This window comes from Macaca mulatta, chromosome 17, assembly GCF_049350105.2.
Source record: "Macaca mulatta isolate MMU2019108-1 chromosome 17, T2T-MMU8v2.0, whole genome shotgun sequence".
NCBI classification, from domain to species: domain Eukaryota; kingdom Metazoa; phylum Chordata; class Mammalia; order Primates; family Cercopithecidae; genus Macaca; species Macaca mulatta.
The window spans coordinates 26,709,262-26,732,849 of NC_133422.1; the positions used below are offsets into that span (position 1 = coordinate 26,709,262).

Genomic DNA, 23,588 nt, shown 5'->3' on the forward strand with positions numbered 1-23,588 from the left:
ACTGATGCACACACTATATTGTAAATTCTTATCTCTGTATACTGTACTTCTGCATACAGATGTTAAAGAATTACTTGGTCATGTTAAAGAATTACTTCATCCCCATGTGACCCTCTCAACTCATAATCAAATGACCCTAAATCCCTAACCTACCCCCACCCTCACTAAACTTAATAATAAATGCTAGTATATCCAGTGCATTGTTGGCACTGCGAGACCAGAAGGCGGTGACCCCCCGGACCCAGCTTTCACCATCTTGTGTGTGTCTATTATTTCTCGACCTGCTGATCCACCTGGGAACAAAGAGAGAGCCCCGTTGCATTGAGGGCTGATGGCCAGATCCTGCAATATGTGTATATATATGTATGTATGCATTTGCATGTTTTCTGTCCCCCACTACTAAAATTCAAGCTCCAACAAGCAGGAACCTCATCTCTCTGGCTCACCACTGTATCTTCAACACCCAGAACAATGATTAGGACAGGGTAGGTAAAATATTGGCTGACTTCATCAGCGAGTGTTGTGGATGATGCAGTCCATACTGCCAGAATAGACATAAAATACATTTTTTGAAAGTCTGATTTATATGTGAAATGAAAATAGGAAAAGACTGTCTGGCAAAAGCGCAACAGAAAACATCCCGGAAGCTATTTTGCAGTACAGACTAAATGTAGGGTTTGAATATCATATAGTGTGAGGGACGGGGTACAGTGAAAGAAAAGGTGAAGTGGGAGAGTTCCACTGCATCTAAATTAGAACTTGATGCCTAGTAAGTTGCTGGTGTTCTAGCAACTTCTTACAAGAAGGCAAGGCCAACTGATAACTATTGCCTGCTTTGCAGTCTAATATGTTCAATATCAGTGAGTTGACCAGTTACTTCTTTAAACCATAGCAAGACACATATAATTGCTTCTGTGGGTAAAACTGCTCAATTTTGATTAAGAACTGTACCTTTAATGACATTTTCAGTGTGTATGCTAAACTTCAGTAGTATGTTTCCAGGCCTTTAAATATTTCTGGCCATGCTACTACAATTCTATCTCTAGTGTAAACTTTAGACAATTGATAGGACAAAACACCTTCTTCCTCTCCAACAAACTCCAACATTTTGTGGATTCCCAGAAAAAGAAGATTAAACTCTAGAGTCTCCCTAACCTAGAATTTTCTTGCAGATAGGCCAATAGACTCATTTTTACTCAACCGACATTTCCTGCTGGACAAAAAAAGGAATTAAAATCACTATAAGGCCACACATATTAAAAATCATATATTCAGTGACTGTATAAGAAAACTATCATAGTTTAATATATAATGTCATTATGGAAGAGTGTTATAAACAGTGTTTGCTTTTTTATACTTTTCTGTATTTTAAAATTTTTTCTTCAAAGCATATGTATTATTTTAAAAAGAATAAGATTCAAAATTGTTTAATTAAAATTTTGTGAGTCTAAATTTTTAGTCAAATATATTTTGCCTTCAATATTGATTAAAGTACTATGAAGGAAAGGATGTGCAATTCTTTATACAGTTCTCATTAGTATTTTCTATCTCAGCAAATCCATTTTGTTGTCTTTTGCTACTTATTAAACATTGTTTTATAATCTTATTAACTATCTACAAATAAAAGCCATTGCTTTCAAGAAAGTGTACTTTTTAAATGCTTTTAGTTTTGATTGCAGTATTTTTCATGTTAGATTTGCTTAAGCCACACATTTTGTATTCAAGCAGATGTTCACAAAATAAATATTCACATCGAGATTATGTGGCTCATAATTCCATGTAGTACAGATTGTTTCAAATGAGCCTACAAACCTCATTTTCTTCTGACTTAAAAAATGCACCCAGAATATTTAAATTACCTTTACACACCTAATAAAGATATACAGTCATTTTAACAACCTCTGCACTGTCAATCATTGATAGGAAAACATAACTTGACATGCTCTAGATTTATTTTAACAGGCAACACATTCGAAAGTGCTATAACTCTGTGATAGGGCCATCTTATCCTAGGGTATCATCTACCTCAACGTGGGGTGTTCTGAGACAGTCTCTTGTCCCTTGTCTGGTAAGAACACAATATACATGTACATTTCTCTTCCCTCTTAGCAGTCAGGTGTCTACCTCCATTTGGAGCGGATAGTTTCAAATTCAAATTAATGACATGATGATTTGCAAAAATGAGTTATAAGTATTGTATGAGTTTGCAAGATTAAAATGTAACAAGAACCAAAGGATTGATTGCTTTCAGGGGCTGAAATGCAGTATTCTCTGGGGTAGTATCATATTCATTTCAAGTAATAACTATTATTTGTTGAGCACTAAATAGACCTATTTTAATTGTTTTCAACTAACATCTCATTTAATTGTCGCAACCCTATAAGAAAGATTTTCTCATAATTCCCATTTTATAGATGACAAAACTCAGAAAGAAGAAAGGGGTGTACTAGGCCCATAGTCACTGTTAGGCGGCTGTGCTGGAATTCTAACTTGAGAAGACCCCTCTCTCTTAACCATTACTCTGTACTTCTTCTCAAATATCAACCATGACTTTAGAAGTTACCAATACACATTTCTATATCCCCCTCCCTTCATTGTTTCCTTCCTTCTCTTCAAAATATCTTTTCTTTTGACCATAAGATTATTTGTTCATTGTCAAAATGTAAAGTCCAGTCCACATTTCTTTATGCATTTTCGTATCTCCATTAAATAACAGCCATCCAAAAGCTTAACAACACAGTACATTCTCATTTCTTTATTTACATGAAATTTCTCCTTCTCAGGAACCCTATGAGATAGGCCAAAGGTTCAAATTCACAGTATTACTTATAACAGCAAAACTTGAAATTAAACTTACTTACAATATACAGTCTCTAAATTTAATTTTCTAAAAGGACTAACATATTTTGAAATACTGTGTTATTGCATCCCCTAGAATGCAGTAAGAGAAAGAAGCAAAAAAAAAAAAAAAAAAAAAAAAAAATGCAAACATTTACCAGGCACCTGCTAGATGCCTTGGAATTCAAAGTGTGGTCCTGGGCCAGCAGCATTATTATCATCTGGGAGCTTGTTAGAAATGCAGAATCTCAGTCTACACCCCAAACCTACATGCAGAGCCTGCATATTAACACCAATTCCCAGGCAATGCACATGCATAGAAAAGTTTGAAAATCACTATAGCAGAGAAGCACAGCATGTGTTCATGCCTCCAGTTACCACACTTCAGCTAGCACATTCCCCAGTGTCAGAACCATTTGATATCACCAAGACAGACAGAAGTGAGAGCCATTCACCCACCTAAGCTCACCGTCATTCTGCCAAGTCAGAATAGGCATGGCTATTGTTAGGTGCAGAGCGGGAAATAGATTTTTGCCAATAAAACACTAACTGATTGGACCATAGGTTAAAGAAGTTTTGACTTTAGCATAATGCCAATGAGAATTCATTCAAGATTTTGAGAAAATAAGACATATGATTAGATTGCATTTTAGAAAGATCGCTGTCTGTAGGGTAGAAACAAATGAGATGGGATAAGTTTGGAGCTAGGGTGATCAATTAATACAGTGGAGGAGTGTTGGTGGCCTGAGTAATCATAAGCAGTGGGAAGATGATAAAGAGGTGGAAGACTCAAAGGTATTTCAAAGGTAGACTTGTCAGGATTTGGGATTAGTGGGGAGGTACTCTGTGAGGAAGAGGGAGGAGAGAGGTGAAGGCAATATGTCTTACCAAAAACCTTTTTTTTTTTTTAAAGAAAGAGAAATGACTTGAAGTAAATACCTAAATAGTTTTGTACTAGCTTAAGAATGAACAGCCAGATCAATCGAACTGAACAAAAAGACTGTAAGCAGCTCAATTCCTTCCTACAAATGTTTATTATGATATAAGTGACACTTAACCCATTAAAGATGGATTATTCAATGAATCACATGGAGATAAATGATTAACTACTAGAGGAAACGTGTTAGCCCTTTCTTATGCCAAAATGAGACTGAAGTGGATTGAAAACTTGCATGTGAAAAAAATTTTAATAATTGAACAACAAATGGGTCTCATGGCACAGAAAGCCATTTTAAAGCACAAAAGAAAAAGGCAAAAATCATAAAGAAAAAGAATGACAGTCTTGATTACATAAAAAGCAAGAAACATCATTGTATTGCCAAAAGAATTATAATAGAACCACTTAGGGATAAAGAGATTTTAATAAACGAAAGAAGTAGATTAGGAAGCCAAGAGCAAAACACGCAAAGAGTATTAGAAAATTTACCTAAAAATGTATGATTGGTTAAAAAAAGAAGAAAAGAAAATTTACTGAAGCCTGCGCAACATAGTAAGACCCTGTGTCTCTACAAAAAAAGAAAAAATTATTCAAACATGTTAGTAATCACAGAAGTAAAAATTAAGATAACAAGAATATTTCTCCTGTTAAATTGCATTACAATACCCACTTATTGGTCTAACTGCAATAAAATTAGTAATTTTTAAACAAAAGTTACTGGAAGACAATTTGGCACCCTGTTATAAAAAGGTTTAAAATGTTCATATTCTTTGACCCCCCAAAATTTCACTTTAGGAATTTTTTCTAAGGAAATTGGACCTGTACACAATAATTACTATGTACAAGACATGTTCATTTTAGCAATTTAGAAATGAAAAACTTAAAGTGACTAATAGTAAGGAGTTGATTAAATTATGCTTATAACTTAAAAAATATATTTGGCAGCCATTTTAAAATTATATTTTTCAAGGGATATTTAATGCAATAAAAGGTATATGAGATAATATGTTTTAAAAGGTATAAAGAATATACTTATCCTTCCAATATTTAGATACCTACTATCTTCCAAGAATTGTTCTGTAGTATAATCATTGTGTGATTTGTTTTGTATATAGAAAATATCCATATTTAGAAAGAATTCCATCTTTCTAAAAATTATGTGTGTGTGTGTGTGTGTATGTATGTGTGGATACATATACACATATATATACACATATATACACACACATATATACGCGCGCGTGCACACACACACACACATATATATATATATAGCCATAGTCATAAAAATATTTATGGAGAAACACAACACAATGTTAATGACAGTTGCATCAGGATGATGGAATGTTCATTTACATTTTCTTATTTAACTTTCTGTGATTTCTAATTTTCTACAATGAACATGTATTCGTCCAATATTTTTTTTAAATAGTAACTTTGGATTTACCTTAAATTTCACTCTAAACAAAGAGGAAGAAACTTCTCTTTAGGCTATTTTAAAGAAAACACATTGGCATTTTCAAAGAGAAATCCACCCAGTTAAAAGGAAAAATAAAGGAAATAAATACTCAAAAAAAGAAAAATAAAGAAAACATTTACATCTGACTCCGCAGAGTAGAAGTCCTCATCCCACAAAGGCTGCCACAACTGCACAGGCAGGCTGGCTCCTGCTCACCTGAGAGCACCTCAAGAACCTGCTCCAGAAATGCTCTGATGTTACCCTTGGCCCTTCCCGGACCAAGAGTCAAGCACTTTGACTACCCTTGGTAAAGTAATCCCCTTTATCAGTTGGCATACATGATATAATATAAAAGAGTTTAAGTTTAGCTTTTTAGTAAATGACTTTATAATGACTAATTCTATAGCAAGATCAGTGTTCATTTTACCTCTTTAGTAGGAAACCTTTAATAAATTGGCACACTCTGTGGACAAATGTGAAATGTACAGATATGTACTGGGTCAGCTTTTAGCAAAAGTAAAGAGAATCTTGCCAGATTCAAGGGTTGTGATGACCACATAGAAGTAAAATTTAAATTTCTGCCTAACGATTTGATGTCTACGTATCCTTGCCAGGAACTGATACCTGGTTCACTGTAGGCTACTGACAATGCCTTGGGTAACTGACATCTCAGAGCACACACTCCTGTTTCTGCCACTCCTACTTCTTCTGATAAGGTGTCATTAACCTAATTTTATGCATTTGGACATCAAGGATGAGAGAGCATTAGTGACTTGTCAAAGGTCACATATTAGGCAGAGAGGATGACAGTTTGAGCCTGGCATGGGCTTTGTGTCCTCCCCTTCTGCCCTCCTCAGAAACCCTGAACACATGCTGACTCATCCTAATATACAACTCAAGGAGTATTTATTGTGTGCCAGGCACGATGCTAGAAATGCTTGTTTCTAACTCTCACAGCACGCTTGCTGTGAGGTTGGTTTTTATTTAATGATGAGAACATTGAGATATTGTAACTGGCCTAATCTCACGCAGCTAACAGATGCCAGGATAAGACAACTTATATATTATGCACAGAAAACCCCATCATTTCCAGTGTTTCCCCAGGAAGCCTCTTACGGCAGAGCTCAATAACAACATATATACACACGCACACTATAGGCTGATGATCTAACACACAATTACCCTTTTGACCTGTTTAAGCCAATTCAATGAGCTTCAGTGTACCCATCTCTTCTCTGCATTTGCTTACTCCAGAATCCTATTCTAGTCCTGCTCTGAGGCATAAAATGTGATAGTTTTCTACATTGGAATAAGGCATACACCAGGAATCACTGTATACATATGATGAGACATGTACTACGGTACAGCCTGGGATAATCAACTGTGCATCTTGGATTTGCTAACATCCTTGGTTCAGGATTTATTTAGTTTTATTAAATTATCTTCCCTTATACTATCTAAAGCAAACCTTCCTCAGACTCTAAGGCTGCATACACTGCTCAACAGAAATAGAATGCAAGCCACACAGTAATGTTAAATTTTCTAATGGCCGCATTAAGAAAACCTAAAAATAAATACGTGAAAGTCATTTTAATAATGATGTTTTTAAAAATCAAATCCGGTTGACCCTTGAACAACATAAGTTTGAACTGTGTAGGTCTGCTAATAAGGGGATTTTTTTCAACCACAGACTGAAACTGTAGTATTTGTAGGATGCAAAACCCACATACAAAGAGGGCCAAATTTTCATATATGCAGATTCTGGAGGGTCAACTTCAGGGCTTGAGTATGCACAGATTTTGAAAAATGCAGAGGGGTTGCATTTACCTTGCTCCTCAGCTTGCAGACAGCCTATTGTCGGACTTCACCTTGCAATTGTGTAAGTCAATACTCCTTAATGAACTCCCCTTTATATATACATCTATATTAGTGCAGTCCTGTCCCTCTAGAGAACCCTGACTAATACAAGGGGTCAGGCACAAGTATGCATGTGGAAGTGGGGGCTGGGGCTCAAGGCTATATGCAGGCATGTATGTGTTGACAGTGTAGGGTCTCTGGGCTGAGGTTCCTGGGTCAGCAGCAGCTGGGGCAACGCTGGAAAGGAGAAGCAGAGAGATGGTGACTTAGGTACCTAAAGATGATGAAGGTGAAAAGCTGCATGGCCCTCCGTCGTGAAGGCTGTACGTGGTCCACTGCAACTGTGCTGGCTATTTGTTTCGTTACTAAAACTGCTGGAGTCCTCTAGAGCAAGCTGCTGGGGTCTGCTAAAGAGCACATTGTAGGGTTCTTGGCAGTGAACGCTGTGGGGAGTGCGTGGTGGCCATACGGGCTGTTGAGGTGCCTAGTGGGGATGACTGCGGGATACCTATGCAGAACAGGCCATTGAGGACTGCTGTGGCTCTCAGTATCTGGCTGATAATGACAGCATCTATCTTTCTTCTTTATACCCAGGCATCTTCAGATGTCTCAACCATGCCAGTCTCCCCAGCAGTCTGGGTGGGGTGAAACTGTAGCTGGTCACTTGGTCAGTGCCCTGAAAAGCTGGGGAAGCTGCTTTTTTACCACAGTCTCCTTTTTCCTTGTGAAGGGAACTTGCAAGCTATGGAATTCCTACTCTGTGCTGAGTAGTGCTGGCCTGGAAGATGGGAAGGAGGTGGAGTTAAAATGAAACTGTCCTTCTTAGCCTTTTTGTGAAGTAATTTTCGGTTTATTTCTTCCACTGTAACTGCTTAAGTGGACTCTGGGGTTTTTCCAGAGTTATTTGTGTTTGTGAATAGCTATTTAATTGTTATTTGTCAGGAGAATGAAGGCTGAGATCTCCTACTCCACCATCTCACTGACATTACTCTGCTTCCAGGTTTATCCTTGACACTCAGGATAATGTTGGAGAAAGCTCTGAAGTGCTCTATACATTCTAGCCATTGTTATTTACCCCCAAATGTTGTATTTTTTGATGCTATAATTTTAAATAACATTTAAAGCACTTAAGAAATGTTTGTAAAAACAATAAAATCACTGACACCCAAAAATGTTTATTTCAATTTAGAAATGTGAGTTTTATTTTGCATTTAAATGTATATCATCTTCTATGTTATTACCTTACCCATAATATTCATGTTTGCCAAATAGTGTTTAAGAATCCATTGAATTGATTTAAAAATTTTATTTGAACCTTTGGAGTTGAGATCATATTATTTTTGAGATCCATTTCTACTTCTTTTTAGGTTATACCAGTTTTTTTTTTTTAAATATGTAACTATCAAAGATACCTTTAAATTTTCTTTCTAGGTATATGTCAGAACACCAAGATTCAGAAGTGATTGGAGTCCCATAGGAATCTTATAGGAACTCATCAACATTTGTGATAACTGATGCTCAATGACACGGTATTTTTTTTAATAAAATCCAATGGAACAAATACTGGACTCATACCTCAATCCACCATTGGATTAACATTAAATTGTTATAAGCTTAAAATAGATGCTTATATTAATAAGATGTTACATGTAAGCCTCACGATAACCACAGCAAAAACCTGTATGAGATACAGAAAAGATAAAGAAATCAAACCCTACCACTACAGAAAACTGTCTAATCACAAAGAAAGACAACAAGAGAAAGAAAGGAACAAAGGATCTACATATCCCACCAGGCAAACTAGAAAATGTCTAATTCACAGAGTATTGGGTAGATTACTCACAAGGGTGTTGTCTTACTAGCAGGCAATATTTAGCCCTAGACTAAATGCTGCTGTAGTCCCACTTAAACCATACAAGCAACCCATCCTCCACACACACAAAAAATCCCTTTCCAACTACTTTAAATACATACCAAAAAAAGCTCAAGCATATTTATGGGAATACAAAAATCAAAGATCACCAGGCACACAAAGAAGTAGGAAAATATAGCTATAATAAGGAGAAAAATAAACCAATCTAAACTGGTCCATAACTGGCACAAATGTTAAATGTTAAAATTAGCAGAAAAATACATTAAGACAGTTATTATAGCATTAAGACGTTCAAGAAGTTTAGCAGAATCATGAAAAAAATCAATTCGTAATTCTAGAGGGGAAAATTACAACTGAGATGAAAAATACAATGGACGAGATTAATAGAAAATCAGATCTTGGCCGGGCGCGGTGGCTCACGCCTGTAATCCCAGCACTTTGGGAGGCCGAGGCGGGCGGATCACGAGGTCAGGAGATCGAGACCATCCTGGCTAACACGGTGAAACCCCGTCTCTACTAAAAATGCAAAAAATTAGCCGGGCGAGGCGGCGGGCGCCTGAAGTCCCAGCTACTCAGGAGGCTGAGGCAGGAGAATGGCGTGAACCCGGGAGGCGGAGCTTGCAGTGAGCCGAGATCGCGCCATTGCACTCCAGCCTGGGCGACTAAGCGAGACTCTGTCTCAAAATAAATAAATAAATAAATAAATAAAAATCAGATCTTGCAGAAGGTTAGTAAAAATGAAGATAAAGAAATAAAATCTATGTTAATTTTATTTATCTTTATGTTTACTAACCTGCAGATTTAAAAAAAATTAGAAAAAAAAAAACAAGTATCACTGAGCTATCAGATAGCTTTAAGTAGACTAATATACATGATGTTGAAATACCCAAAGAAGACAAGGGGAATAGAAAAAAATGTTTGAAGAAATAATGGAGAAAAAGTTTTTTATATTTGATGAAAAAAACGTAAACTCACAGAACTGAAACTCCAAGCACAGGAAACATTGAAAATATTACACCAAGGCATATCACAACCATAATGAAATGGCACCAAATCAGTGATAAAAGGAAAAATCTTAAAAGCGAAAAAAAAGAGACATGTTATGTAAGAGGAACAAAAATAAGGACAATGGCATAATTCTGATCAGAAACACTGCAAGTGAGAAGATACTGATGCAGCATTTTTAAAGTAGTAAAATAATAAAACTATCAATGTAGAATTTTATACCCAGTGAAAATATCTCTTTAAATGAAGATAATATAAATATGTTTTCAGGCATTCAAAAGCTAAAAGAATTAATCACCAGCAGACCCACACTATGAGAAATGCCAAAACGAAGTCCTTCAGACAGTGTAAAAAATTATTAAAGTATAATTGACACTCAGCAAACTGAGTAAATCTGGACATATGTATACACCTGTGTAACCATCCTCACAATCAATATAATGAACCTATTCATCAGACCCAAAATCTTCCTTGTGCATCTTTGTAATCCTCTCCCATGCCCTACCTTCTACCCAGGCAACCATTGGTCTGGTTTGTGCCATTATAGATGAGTTTGCATTGTGGGGAACAAGGGACAGTTGCCTGCTAAGCAAGACCAGCCAGTCAGGGAATGCAACCATGAATACTCACTGGTTACTATACTACAGCTAAATATCCCTTCTATCTAGCTTCTTCTTTATTGTGTTAGTAAGAAAATTGAAGGCTAAGTATTTAACAGACCTGTCAAAGGTCACACTGCAAGTTAAGTGACAACACCAAGTTCAAACCTAGGTCATTGGATTCCAATTTCCAAACCCTTTCCCTTAAAGTATACCATAAATGTCTCTTCAGAAATGCATTAAAGTACATAATTCAAAATTTCCCTCCCAAACTTAAATAACTCAAAGCATGTAATGACATTATACAATTTCTTACATCCTTTTTTAAACTTCGAAATTTATCACACTTTAGACTTACCATGAAGCATCATGTAGATGTACTCAGCAATTTGAAACAGAAACTTTTCATTTCTGATGCAAAGTGTGTAACTAAATCCATTCCATGTTTTTCTGTATTTGCTATCATAATAATATGATGTATGCAATCCATTGTAGGCCTTCTGTGAATCTTTAGTGCCTATTTTATGGCACTATTTTATTTATTCTCAATAGTTAAGATATATGTATATAATATTCACTAGATATATATATAGAACATACATATCAATATTCACTTGACATATATACAGAATATTTTTTAAATGTTCACTTGATTTATCTGTTACATAGTTTAATTTTTCCAGACTTTGAACTTGCTTTTTTCATATTTTCTAGTTACATGATTTGATATATGGCTTTTACTCTTCAAGGAAACTGATTTATCCCAACAATCTTTCTCTCCTCTAAAATATTTATGAAAAAACTTTTCAAGTGCTCAAATAACAACTGAAAACATTTTTATTGATCACCATTAGCAGCTTCCAAAAATATACTATTTATTAACTTCTTCCTAGCCTCCTATCTACTACTCTAACTCTACTGTTTCTTTTGTCAAACTTGAAAATTCTAATCCATTTATTTTACTTCACTTCTTCAGGTAGTTTCTCAATTTGGAGAAATTGTAACATTGCTTGCTGGACAAGGATGACCTTTTAAGAATTTGATTGATAACTCACTGTTTGAGATCCCTATAGCTGGTTCTATGACCAGCTAAGCATCCGTGCCTCCACATCTTTAAGGCTTTGTCACTACAGCCCTCATCAAAAAATATATTGCGGGACCAATAACCTCTACTGTCCACTTGCCTCTCACGATGACTATGTGGTGACCTTTGGGAAGTGTGGTTCGCCTAGCGTGCAAGAATGTGGTGTGCTGCCACTCCTCCAGTCCTGCATTAATTGCAGACATCTCTAATCCCTGCAGCCTCTTTCACTAAGCCAGCCTTGGCCTCACAGTAATTTCCTACAGTTCTGTAGATCAGAAGTCCAACACAGGTCTCACTGGGCTAAGATCAAGGTGTTGGCAGGGCAGTGTCCCTTTCTGGAGGCTGGAGGGGAGAATGTTGCCTTGTCTTTTCTCACTTTGGGAGGCTACCTTTATTCCTTGGCTCCTTTCTCCATGTTCAAAGGCAGAAAGAGAAGGGCAAATCCTTCTCACATTGCTTCATTCCTACTTTTCTGCCTCAATTTTCCACTTTTAAGGCCTGGTGCGATTAGATTGGGCTCACCTAGAAAACCCAAGATATTCTCCCCATCTCAACCTTAGTCATATTTGCAAAGCCCATTTGGTCATAGAAGGTAACATAGGCTCCAGGCATTAGGACTTTGGACATCTCTGTAGAAGGGGATTATTCTGCCTTCTGCAGATAAATGTATATTCATAGATGCATATGTAGAATGATTAAGATACACTAAGAAACAATGGGGTTTTTAAATATATAGGATATAATTTTATCTGTGTAAAAAGTATTTCTTATATCTACATTTAATGTGATGTTTGCAAATATGTAACAAAAGGAGTAAGATTCAGTCCTTAGTTATATATAAACGTTCCTCTACAGTGAGGAATGGGATTAGGAATGGATAGGAAGAACAATGTACACATTTTACTGGACTTAAACTTATATTGTTTGATTTTTTAAGCACATGGGAATTTTTATGTTGTTATTTAGATAGCATGTTTAAAAATAGATATACAAAATAAAATCACAGTAATTTTTAATATACCATATTATGAAAATATATTGCATCTTAGACTATATTTCTGTTTTTAAAAAATGGTCAAAAAATCACATGTACAATACTAAGAAAATACTTTAAAATTGCAGACATGAAATGGGTACAGCTATTTATTAAAATTATGAAACATGACTGGGGAATTTACAAAGACACTTGAAATAAATATACAGATATTCTACAAATGTGATAGAGGAAATTGAACATTATATTGACATTAAGTCTTCCAAAATAATTTATTGGTTAACAGACTGGCCCAATAAAATATTAATACATTTTTAAATGCAATAATAATTAGAGCCATATGGTAGTGTCACCAAATTCAATTTCTGCAGAAGTGGAAGAAAATAAATAGCCCAGACATATGTGCATAAAAAGAGACACACACACATTCTATTTGGAGAATTATTCAAGCTTATCTTATCACAAATGCCAAAAATAATTGTGAATAGTTTAATGCAGGGTTTCTTGACCTCAGTGTTACTGACATTAGGACCTGATAATTCTTGAGGGTGGCAAGTGCCTAGCAGATATCAGTAGCAATCCTATCCCACCCCACCTCTCCTGTATATATATGCACACACACATATATACACATAAAGTATTAGTAGTATGTGTATTTAAATATATATATACTTTAAGATATATATATGTATCTTTTTTCAGACCGATATCAAAAGAAAAAAGGTTTTTTTCTCACCTCACTAGTAATCAAAGAAATACATATTAAAAGAATAAGAAGCATACTTTTTGTTTAACAAAATTTAATCAAAACAGGGGCTACTAAAATGTGTGAGATACTAAACACTGGCAAAGCTGGATTAAAATATCACTGATTGTGCGAAGGAAAGTTCATAAAAACTTCTGGAAAGATTTCCAGAAAGATACTTAGCAGTATGTAACAAGGGTCTTACCTGTCATTCTAGTAATCTTGTAATATAGTAACATTGCTCTGAAGTCTTCAGGACTCTAACCTGAGGAAATAAATCAGAGATACAAAGAAAGATGTTTATTACAGAATTATTGAAAATAGTAAAAGTTAGTTTCCAATAATAGGTGAGGGGTAGAAATAAATAAGATATAGCCATAAAATATAACATTATGCAAATATTAAAAGCACATGTTTGAAAAATAAGTATATTGAAAACTGCTTGTGATAAAATATTCTGTGGAAAAGCTAGAATACAAATCTGTGTCTAAATTGTGCCCCAGCACCTGCTGTGGTACTCAATATGTATTTGCCAAATTAATGAATAATTATAATTTCAGATATGTACATCTAATTGTAAAACTGTAATTACTTTTGCACCAATCTAAAATAATGGGGTAGGGAGTATTAAGAAGTGGCAACTGAAATGTGTGAGGTTAGAAGAGAGAAAAATAAAGTGGAGCTTAATAAGAATTTAGCTACTTAAAATTAGTTTTGGTAGCTAGACTGAATTTCTCAAACAGAAAGGAGCAAAAGTGGATTTGGGTGATTTTAATTTTTTTTTTGAAACTTCTACATTTTCCAACATTTGTATGATAAATACATTACTTCCATAATTATTCAATTTTTTTTAACTTGAAAAGTCCCTCTGGATTTTCAAACTCCATTCTCATTTGACTTCTGCTACAGAGCAGACTGTCAAATGATGTCACAAATCAACTAGATTATTTGGTATGTGCAACATAGTCCATTTTTTTAATATCTAAAAAAAATGATTGCAATACTGTCTTCTCCTAACTCAGTAATAGTTAAGGAAAGACTTAACACCAAAGTGGGTGCCTGTCTAGGTCACAATCCCCTTTATAGCAATTCTCTTTCACAAGCTTTCAATTCATGTGACTCAGTCCCTATTCGATCCATGTGTGTGTGTGAAAACTTTGCAACCACGTTTGTGTGTGAAAACTTTGCAACCACGTTTGTGTGTGAAAACTTTGCAACCACGTTTGTGTGTGAAAACTTTGCAAGACACTTTTCTGTGTGCTTCACCAAAAAACAAGGGATATTGTCTCTGCAGCACTTCCGTTATCAATTAATTCTGTGGTTCCACTAAAACAGCAATCAAATCCCTCTGGTATCAGTTGTTAGACTGCCAGTATCTTCCATTATTACTCAAGAAAGAATTATTTCCCGAAGGTTTACAGATGTTTTCCCATTTCTGTTGTTTACTGTATTTAGTTAAAATATGAACTGAAATAACCAGATAGCATCTCAAAATTCAGTGCCCTCCATTCGCTTGGTTTTCCCTTAAAATTCATAGACGGGCTTGTCTGGAATCCTGTAACCCTTTTCATCTCTCTTGTGCATGACTAGGTGAACTGCTCAATGAACCCTATAGGATTGTTCTACTTAGCTTTCAGAAAAAAGCTTTACTGACGCAGGAGAATGGTGTAAACCTGGGAGGCAGAGCTTGCAGTGAGCTGAGATCCGGCCACTGCACTCCAGCCTGAGTGACAGAGCGAGACTCCATCTCAAAAAAAAAAAAAAAAGAAAAGAAAAGAAAAGAAAAAAGAACAAAGATTTAAAGAGCACTCTCAGAAGAGAGTAAGCCAAAAAAAAAAAAAAAAAAAAAAAAGCAAGCCATTCTAAGACTTCTGTTATACTCTATTACTCTCCTGCCCCTCTCATTTAGTAAATTCAGCAAACACCTCTAGGCTTCCTCCTCACTCTTCACATAGTTCCCATAAAAAGGCTTAGCTCCCTAGCAAAATTTTTTTTCTATGTTTTCCAAAAGAGATTAAGTTTTCAGTTGTAGTTAACCACAGAATCTCTCTGGCCACCACAGAACATTAACTAGTGTGCACTGGTTTTGTCTAATGAAATTATAATCAATATTTGCTAATAAAATTTCAGAATGGGCCTCTTTATGATGTTAAACATGAAGCAAATGAGATAAGTACCATATATGTTGCCTACCAAAAGCCATGATTACTTGCTGACAGTAACTTTCCTTTATGCTGAAATATCCTTTTTGATCTCATGGTCAGATGTCCATTTAAGTTAGCCTCCAACCTGAATTTTTTTTTTTTTTAAGATGAGGTCTCACTATGTTGCCCAGGCTGGGGTGCAGTGGCTCCATCTCGGCTCACTACAACCTCTGCCTCCCAGGTTCAAATGATTCTCCTGTCTCAGCCTCCTGAGTAGCTGAGATTACAGGCATGTGCCACCATGCCCAGCTAATTTTTTGTATTTTAGTAGAGATGGGTTTTCACCATGTTGCCCAGGTTGGTCTCGAACTCCTGAGCTCAGGAAATCCACCCACCTCGGCCTCCCAAAGTGCTAGTGTGTCCGGACTTGGTTCCTTCCGGTGGGTTCTTGGTTCCTTCCGGTGGGTTCTTGGTCTTGCTGACTTCAAGAATGAAGCTGCAGACCTTTGCAGTGAGTGTTACAGCTCTTAAATGTGGCTTGGACCCAAAGAGTAAGCAGCAGCAAGATTTATTTTGAAGAGCGAAAGAACATAGCTTCCACAATGTGCAGCAGGACCCCAGCAGGCTACTGCTGCTGGCTGAGGTGGTCAGCTTTTATTCCCTTATTTGTCCCTGCCCACGTCCTGGTGATTGGTCCATTTTACAGAGCGCTGATTGGTGCATTTACAATCCTCTAGCTAGACACAGAGCGCTGATTGGTGTGTTTTTAGAGTGCTGATTGGTGCATTTACAATCCTTTAGCTAGGCACAGAGCACTGATTGCATTTACAATCCTCTAGCTAGACAGAAAAGTTCTCCAAGTCCCCACTCAACCCAGGAAGTCCAACTGGCTTCACCTCTCAATCCCCCCTCTAAACAGGACACCCCAACTGCTGTTGGGAATTGGGCGATGACCGCTTTAGCTACTTACTGCTGGATAGGGGCAAAGAAGGGGCCCTGCAGTGTTAGTGTCCTCCAGAGGGGAACTCTCTAGGCCAGTCAAAGGACCAGTAGGTTGGTCCAGGGGTCCTTGGTGGAAGTTGTTAGTTGAGCTCATTTGGGGTTCCATTCATAAGACCATCTGTAGCTTGATGGCCTCAATCCTGGAGGAAACAAATTTGACAAGGAGGTTAAAAACCACAGGGCTCTAAGGTGAGTAATGCAAGTTGGCTGTCACAGGACCTAGAAAGGGGAGAAGCCTTGTTGCCCAACTACAGAGGTTGGTATAAGAGTTTGAAAGGTGTCTGATTTCAGAAGCCTTTTCCTGTAAATGTTGGGTGGCATCTCGTACTGTCCCTGACTGGTTAGTATAAAAACAACACTCTTCCCCTAAGAAGGTGCAAAGTCCTCCTTTCTCAGCAGTGAGGAGGTCTAGGCCTCAGTGGTTTTGGAGAGTCACTGCTGCCAAAGAGTCTATTTGGGACCATAGAGTAAGGATAGATTTTGCTATTTCTTGCAAACTGTCTGAGAAATCCTTTGAGAGTGTGTGGTAGTGGGATAATGAAGTAGATAAACCTGCTATTCTGTTTTCTGTAGCAGTAGCCATTCCTAACCCTCTAAGTAGGGGTATTTGTTGTATGGCCCTGCACTGATGGACTTGAGCTTTGAGGAGCACTGATAGGGTCTGACTAGGATTACAGGCTTGAGCCACTGCAAGCAGCCCAAACTGAGATATTTTTTATAGTAACAGCGATGTTTATTAAAAAGTAAAGTCAAGATAACATGAGTAAACAAAAATGTAGGTCATCCTATTTCTGGGACACCCACTTCTCATAGCCATGGCAACCAGAAATAGACATCAGAGGTGGCACAGACTCCAAAAATAGTTGTGACATATCAGCTTTACTAGAACTTATGCTACTATGAAACTTTGACCAAGAAGATCTCAAGGAAAGTGTATTTTATAAATTCTGGTACTTTAAAATACCAGAAAGTAACTAACTTTTCTTATTCAGGATAATTTTTTATTTCAAAACTCTGAAGAAATCATCTAATTCCTTCATTAAACTGGAATTAAATGTTGGAGATAAAGTGGACTATTGGCATGATCTTAGAGAACTAAATTTTATACCAAGTTTTGTAAATAAATTAAAGTATGTTTCAATATTGATTTTTAACTTGTAAGCTTTCCCAGGACAGATTTCTTCCCCAAATCTCCACATATCAGTGCAATTTATAATCTTTGCAAAATGTCAGTTGGGAACATTTGTATCTAAAACACAGTTTAACGATTGAAAAGGGGCTGGGCATGATGGTTCACTCCTGTAATTCCAATACTTTTGGGAGGCCAAGGTGGGAGGATCATGCTAGCCCGGAAATTCAAGCCCATCCTAGGCAACATAGGGAGAGCCTATCTCTACAAAAAATTTTTTTAAAAAATCACCCAGGCATGGTGGTGTGCACCTGTGGCCACAGCTAACTTGGGAAGCTGAGGTGGGATGATTGTTGAGCCCAGACAATGGAGGCTGCAGTGAGCTGTGATCGCCAACACTGCACTCCAGTCTGGGGAGCTTAGCTAGAGCCTGTTAATCAATCAATCAGATCAATGGATGCTAAATCTTTAAAAGCTATATAACCTTTTTCCTCCAAGCATTGATAATTTAGGAGTTTTTAATACCTCCTTCCATATTCAAGTCATTAATGAGTTATTTCATATTCTTTCCCAAGTCTCTGTGGATTTTTTTTCTCCTTTTTTCTGGTTCCATTATTGTCCCCCAAGCCCCAAATATGCCATTATCTCTAGCCTGGTCTACTGCAGCATTCTCCTAACTAGCTTCTCATATCTACCTTTGCCCCTTTCCAATCCATTCTCCACATGGCACCAGAACAACCTTTTCAAAATGCAAACCTAGATATATTACACCCCCACCCCACACAGAACCCTCAAAAGTTTTTTATTTTCCCACAGATAAAGGCCAAAATGTTTCACATGGCCATTAGCACCCTACTTGCTCTGGATCCTCAGAGTAAAATAATGTATTATCTTTGCTACAGTCAGAAAATACTGTTTTCTATTTTTTTCTATTCATCTGGCTGAGTTTCTTAGCAAATACATTACCTTTTTCCAAGATGCATTTTATTAGAGACAACTCTAATCAGGAGAGTCTACATACTTCATACCAGTTTACTTTGGTGTACTATTTTACTACTTTGAAGCAGTTTTAATTAATGGTTTACTCTTTTCTCTGGAAAGCAAACACTTTACTCCAAAGAGAGTGAAAAACCCCTGAGATAAATTGTACAATAACCAAGAAGCTGAATGCAGTTTTCTCTAGGAATTGAAATCATTTCCTGAGAAATTCAATGTGCCTGTTTCACTGGAAGAAATTCTATTGCCAGCACTTTATTGATTCTCTTAGGCTTGTGTGATCTTTTGTTCCATAAAATTGAGCCGTTGCAAGGTTTGATACACCTCAGCCAACTAACAGCAAGAAAACAATCTACCCATTCTCGGAACCATGCGGCCAAAAGTTGTCCTGAGCTTGACCTAGCCTGGGAATCTTACCTCTTCTCATCCTTTGTTCTCCTCTTTAATGCTAATCATGTGAACTGTGCTAAAAAAGCCAAGCAAAAAAAGTGAAATCCTGCTCTCAGCCCCAAGGACCTGTCACCTTTTATGAAACTCAGCTTAACTGAGATCTAAGAGGTTCAGTTCTATAGCAGGTTTTACAGAATGATTGTCTGCACCCAGGAAAGCTAACCTGAGGTCAGGCAAGTAGATAGTAGAGGAAGCTACCAATCTGCTTGAAAGACTTTTTATAAATCTTTTATATGCTGAGGTTTTAGGGGTTTTGTCCCAGCAGCCCAAGATCTTTGCCATGATTTCCAATATAGTCTTACTCCGGATGTAACACGGTTTTACTCAAATCCAAGTTACTTTTTTTGGTGTATTCTCTTTATTCTGATCATTCTGATCATTTCCTTTATGCATTTCAAATCCTGATATTAGATAGACCTTAGAAGCTTTCATTATGTTTATGTATATGGTATTATCTTCCCCAGAATCTTGTTTTCGAATCTGTTTACAACTGTGTCCTTAGTGTTACATGTAACAATATTGATCCTCACACTTGTGCCTTAGTAACACTGGTGGGACATTCCTTGTGACTAATGCCTGCATTCATTTTCTACTGCTGCAGTAACAAATTACCAGAAGGTTAGTGGTTTAAAACAACACAAATTTATTTTCTTGGCGTTCTGGAAGTCGTAAGTCTGCAGTGTTTCTCACTGGGCTTAAATCAAGGTGCCAGCAGGGCTTGTTTTTCCCTGGAGGTTCTGAGGGGAGGATTTTTTTTTTTTTCCTCTTTTTTGGCTTCTAGTGAGGTCTCACCTTCAGCTTGTGGCCCCTTTTTTCCATCCTCAAAGCACTTCACTGCATTCTCTGCTTTTGCCACCACCCCATCTTTTTCTCTGCTGCTAGTCAAATCTCACCCTGCCTCTCTCATATAAGGATTCTTACAATGACATTTAAGGCCCACACAGATAATCCATAATAATCTCACCAACTCAAGATCCTCAATCACATCTGCAAAGTCTCTAAGGTAACATCTATACAGACTCTGCGGAATAGGGAATGGATATTTGGGGGGCCATTATTTAGTGTGCCATAATGCCCATACTGTTGATATCTTCATGATCACTCTTTTGGAGAGTCACAGAAAACTTGCAACATAGACATGGTTCAAACCTCTAGCCAATATAAACCAGGCTCACCTAACACTTTCTTGAGATCTTAGTGATAAGGGTCCCCATCTTTCTAGTGATGAACCAGTAAGCTCATCCTCCTCAGCATCTCACCTAACCACACACAGATGCAGCCTCACCTATGCCCCAGAAACCAGCATAGTGCTGAATGAGAGCACCTGGTTTTTAAAGTATTTTTAAAATCAAATACTTTACAAATGACAAGAGCAAAAATCGCTAAGTAAAAATAGTTCATACAGGTTACCCGCCAGGTAATAGCAACACATACTGTTCGGGCTCTGCTTTAACTAGTGTAGAAAGGAGGAAAAACAAAACTGAGCTCTTCAGGTGCCACTTTCTAGTTAATTTCAAAAATATTAGGCTCCAAAATGACAGATTAAAAGAATAACTTGAACTCAATATACAGTCCCTAGATTATTTCACAAACATGAATGTACTGAGAGGTAAAGCCAGCTGGGCTTCTGGGTGGGGTGGGGATTTGGAGAAATTTTCTGTCTAGCTAAAGGATTGTAAATGCACCAATCAGTACTCTGTGAAAAATAAGGGACTAAAAGCTGGCCACTGGAGCTATCAGCAGCAACCCGCTCGGGTCCCCTTCCATGTTGTGGAAGCTTTGTTCTTTCACTCTTCGCAATAAATATTGCTGCTGCTGCTCACTCTGTGGGTCCGCACTACCTTTATGAGCTGTAACACTCACCATGGAGGTATGCAGCTTCACTCCTGAAGCCAGCAAAACCACGAGCCCATTGGGAGGAATGAACAACTCCAGACACGCCACCTTTATGAGCTGTAACACTCACCTCCAAGGTCTGCAGCTTCACTCCTGAAGTCAGCAAGACCACAAACCCACCAGAAGAAAGAAACTCCGAACACATCTGAAGGAACAAACTCCGGACACACCATCTTTAAGAACTGTAACACCACGAGGGTCCGTGGCTTCATTCTTGAAGACAGCGAGACCAAGAACCCACTGGAAGGAACCAACTCTGGACGGAGTACCTCCTTGTCTATTTATAATTTTTAGTCATCATCTAGTTCACTCTCTGCCTCCAGGATTGTACATATTAATACCGATCACTTTTCCTTTAAAAAGTTTCTAAATATTCAAAGTGGCTGATTCCAATCCTTAATCTTCTCAAGAAAGGACTCCTAAACATGAATGTAGGTGCTTCGCCAATGCTTCAAAATGCAGTGCGGCAGCTCTCTCTCACATCTTGGAGAAGCTATTTTCATCCTGTTGTGCTATCTCACACGTGATGGTGCAAAATAGTTAACATAAACTGGTTTACACGTTCTGCAGGGAACGAATTTAAAAGGTTAATGCAACTTATTTTTAACTTAAATGTGAAATTACTTTCACAAAAAGGACTTAAGAGTATTCAAAATGGCCAAGAGTGTTCTAGATGATTACTGATTATGCCTGATGGTCAATATGTTTAAGGTATGGTTAAAATAAAAATGAAGGATTCATTTATGCAGAATGACATTTTATCAAGCCCATTGAGAAACTGTCTTTCTGCCTCTCTTCCACTATATTTATATTATTAATGGCAATATTATCTGAAGCCAGTTTCATGCCCATTTCCTGAGGCACTACTCTGGGCGTCTTCCTGTGGTTTTAATACATTAATGACCATCATTATTCTTTATGAGAATTTGACAAAAATTGAGCCCTTGTGACAATATTCACATCTGAGCTAATGTAACTTAATTTTCCAAGTTGGCTTCATGAAGCACAGTAGCAAAGTGCTTTATTAAAATCTGGATAATCAAATTAGCCCATTCATCTATTTACCGTGTGCTTATATCACATGATTAAATTAATTTTTTATACTAAAGTCCTATCAATTATATCAGAGTAGATGAAGTCAATGATCATAAACATTTTGCTTCCCTATGTTTTCCATGCTAGGTAGAATTAGATTAGCTTTGGGCACATAGCCTAAAATACAAACTGCAAATTGAACCTTTGTTGAGGTGATATTTATATTGAAGGGCTCACAGTAGAAATCTAGAATATTAGAAACATTATTCTAAAAGGTGCCTCTGGGCTTTAAAAGAAAAAGTCTTTCAACTCCATTGGGCTAAATAAAGATACCTCCAAAGTTATAACATGTGTTGCTTTTATTTGGGGTGTAGGCGGATGGTGAAGCAAGGTCAATATTTCAATAAAATTGAAAGATTTTATTTAATTCCAGATGTCTTTACTTCTAGAATTTTATTCTCACACAAATTGAACAGCCTGATCTGCAAGCCTAAGAAGCAGTAACAGGATCAAAGACTTCCTAAAAAGCCAGCTTTATAAATGGATCAATCCCCATAAATATGTCTTACCAGGATGGGTTCTAAGTGCTCAGGTTTACTTCATTGCTAATCTGGAAATCCTCATATAAACTCGATCTTGGAGCCAAATAAAATGGATTTAGTCCTACAAGTGACTCTGAGCTTTGGGACAATATGTAGACAAATATTTGGTTCCAAATCTAAACTTTTTTCCAGAATCTTTTTATTCTCTGTAATCACCCATAATATTTGGAGATTTGACTCAGGCAAAAACATGTGGACTAAGGAGGGGAGAAGATATCTTAGGGCTGGAATAGATTGATTAGCAAAAAGTAATCGCCAATTTTCTGAAAAATTTTCGAGTCTAAATTTTCGATGAATATAAACCAGGCAAACATGATGCTTTTATCCATCTTTGGTGGAAATCATTAAATGTGCTTCCAGTGTCACGGGGCTCCAGTTCTGAAAAATATCAAAGCCCAGGTCCCTCAGGTCCCCCAGTTCACCCCTACCCTGCTGTTCCAGAGATCAGCATATTGTCAAAAGGACCTTTCTGACTCTCAGGCAACATTTTCTGTCTCTTACATAGAGTAGTAACTAAAAAGACTGCATCTTTAGGAAACAAAGACAAATTGTTGCAGAGAAGCTCCCTGTCTGTAAAAGAACAGATGATTTATTTTTTTCTCTCTCTTAACTAGAACAATTAATTGGTAACATAATAGAAACTCTCAGCAGTAAATGAGAAATGGCCTAATCCCTGAATAGATCACAAACAGAGTGGGAAGTGTTTTTTCTGCTTTAATTGCAGGAGTTGGTGTTCAAAGAATTCCTCTGACTCCTCTTGTTTCTGCTGCGTTGCTGATTTCAGGACTTAAAAATCTGAGAAAAGAGGTTCAACTTGTTAATCTAAGGAAAAATAAAAATTAAAAATTGGAGGCCTAATTATCTTTGTTAAAAATAAGGGAAGAGCCAGTTTCTAGTTCTGCGTCTAAGAGCCTGGAAGTCACCGCCCCATCTTAACATGTAA

At 37.1% G+C, this 23,588-nt stretch overlaps 1 long non-coding RNA gene across 1 annotated transcript in view; it reads right to left on the reverse strand.

The window, feature by feature from the left end:
• Positions 1-23,588, reverse strand: part of LOC106994257 (uncharacterized) — a 317,418-nt gene that overhangs the window by 293,622 nt on the left and 208 nt on the right. Inside the window, exon 2 of the long non-coding RNA XR_013407768.1 lies at positions 13,597-13,656. This is a non-coding gene — a long non-coding RNA (uncharacterized LOC106994257). The remainder of the gene's footprint in view (positions 1-13,596; positions 13,657-23,588) is intronic.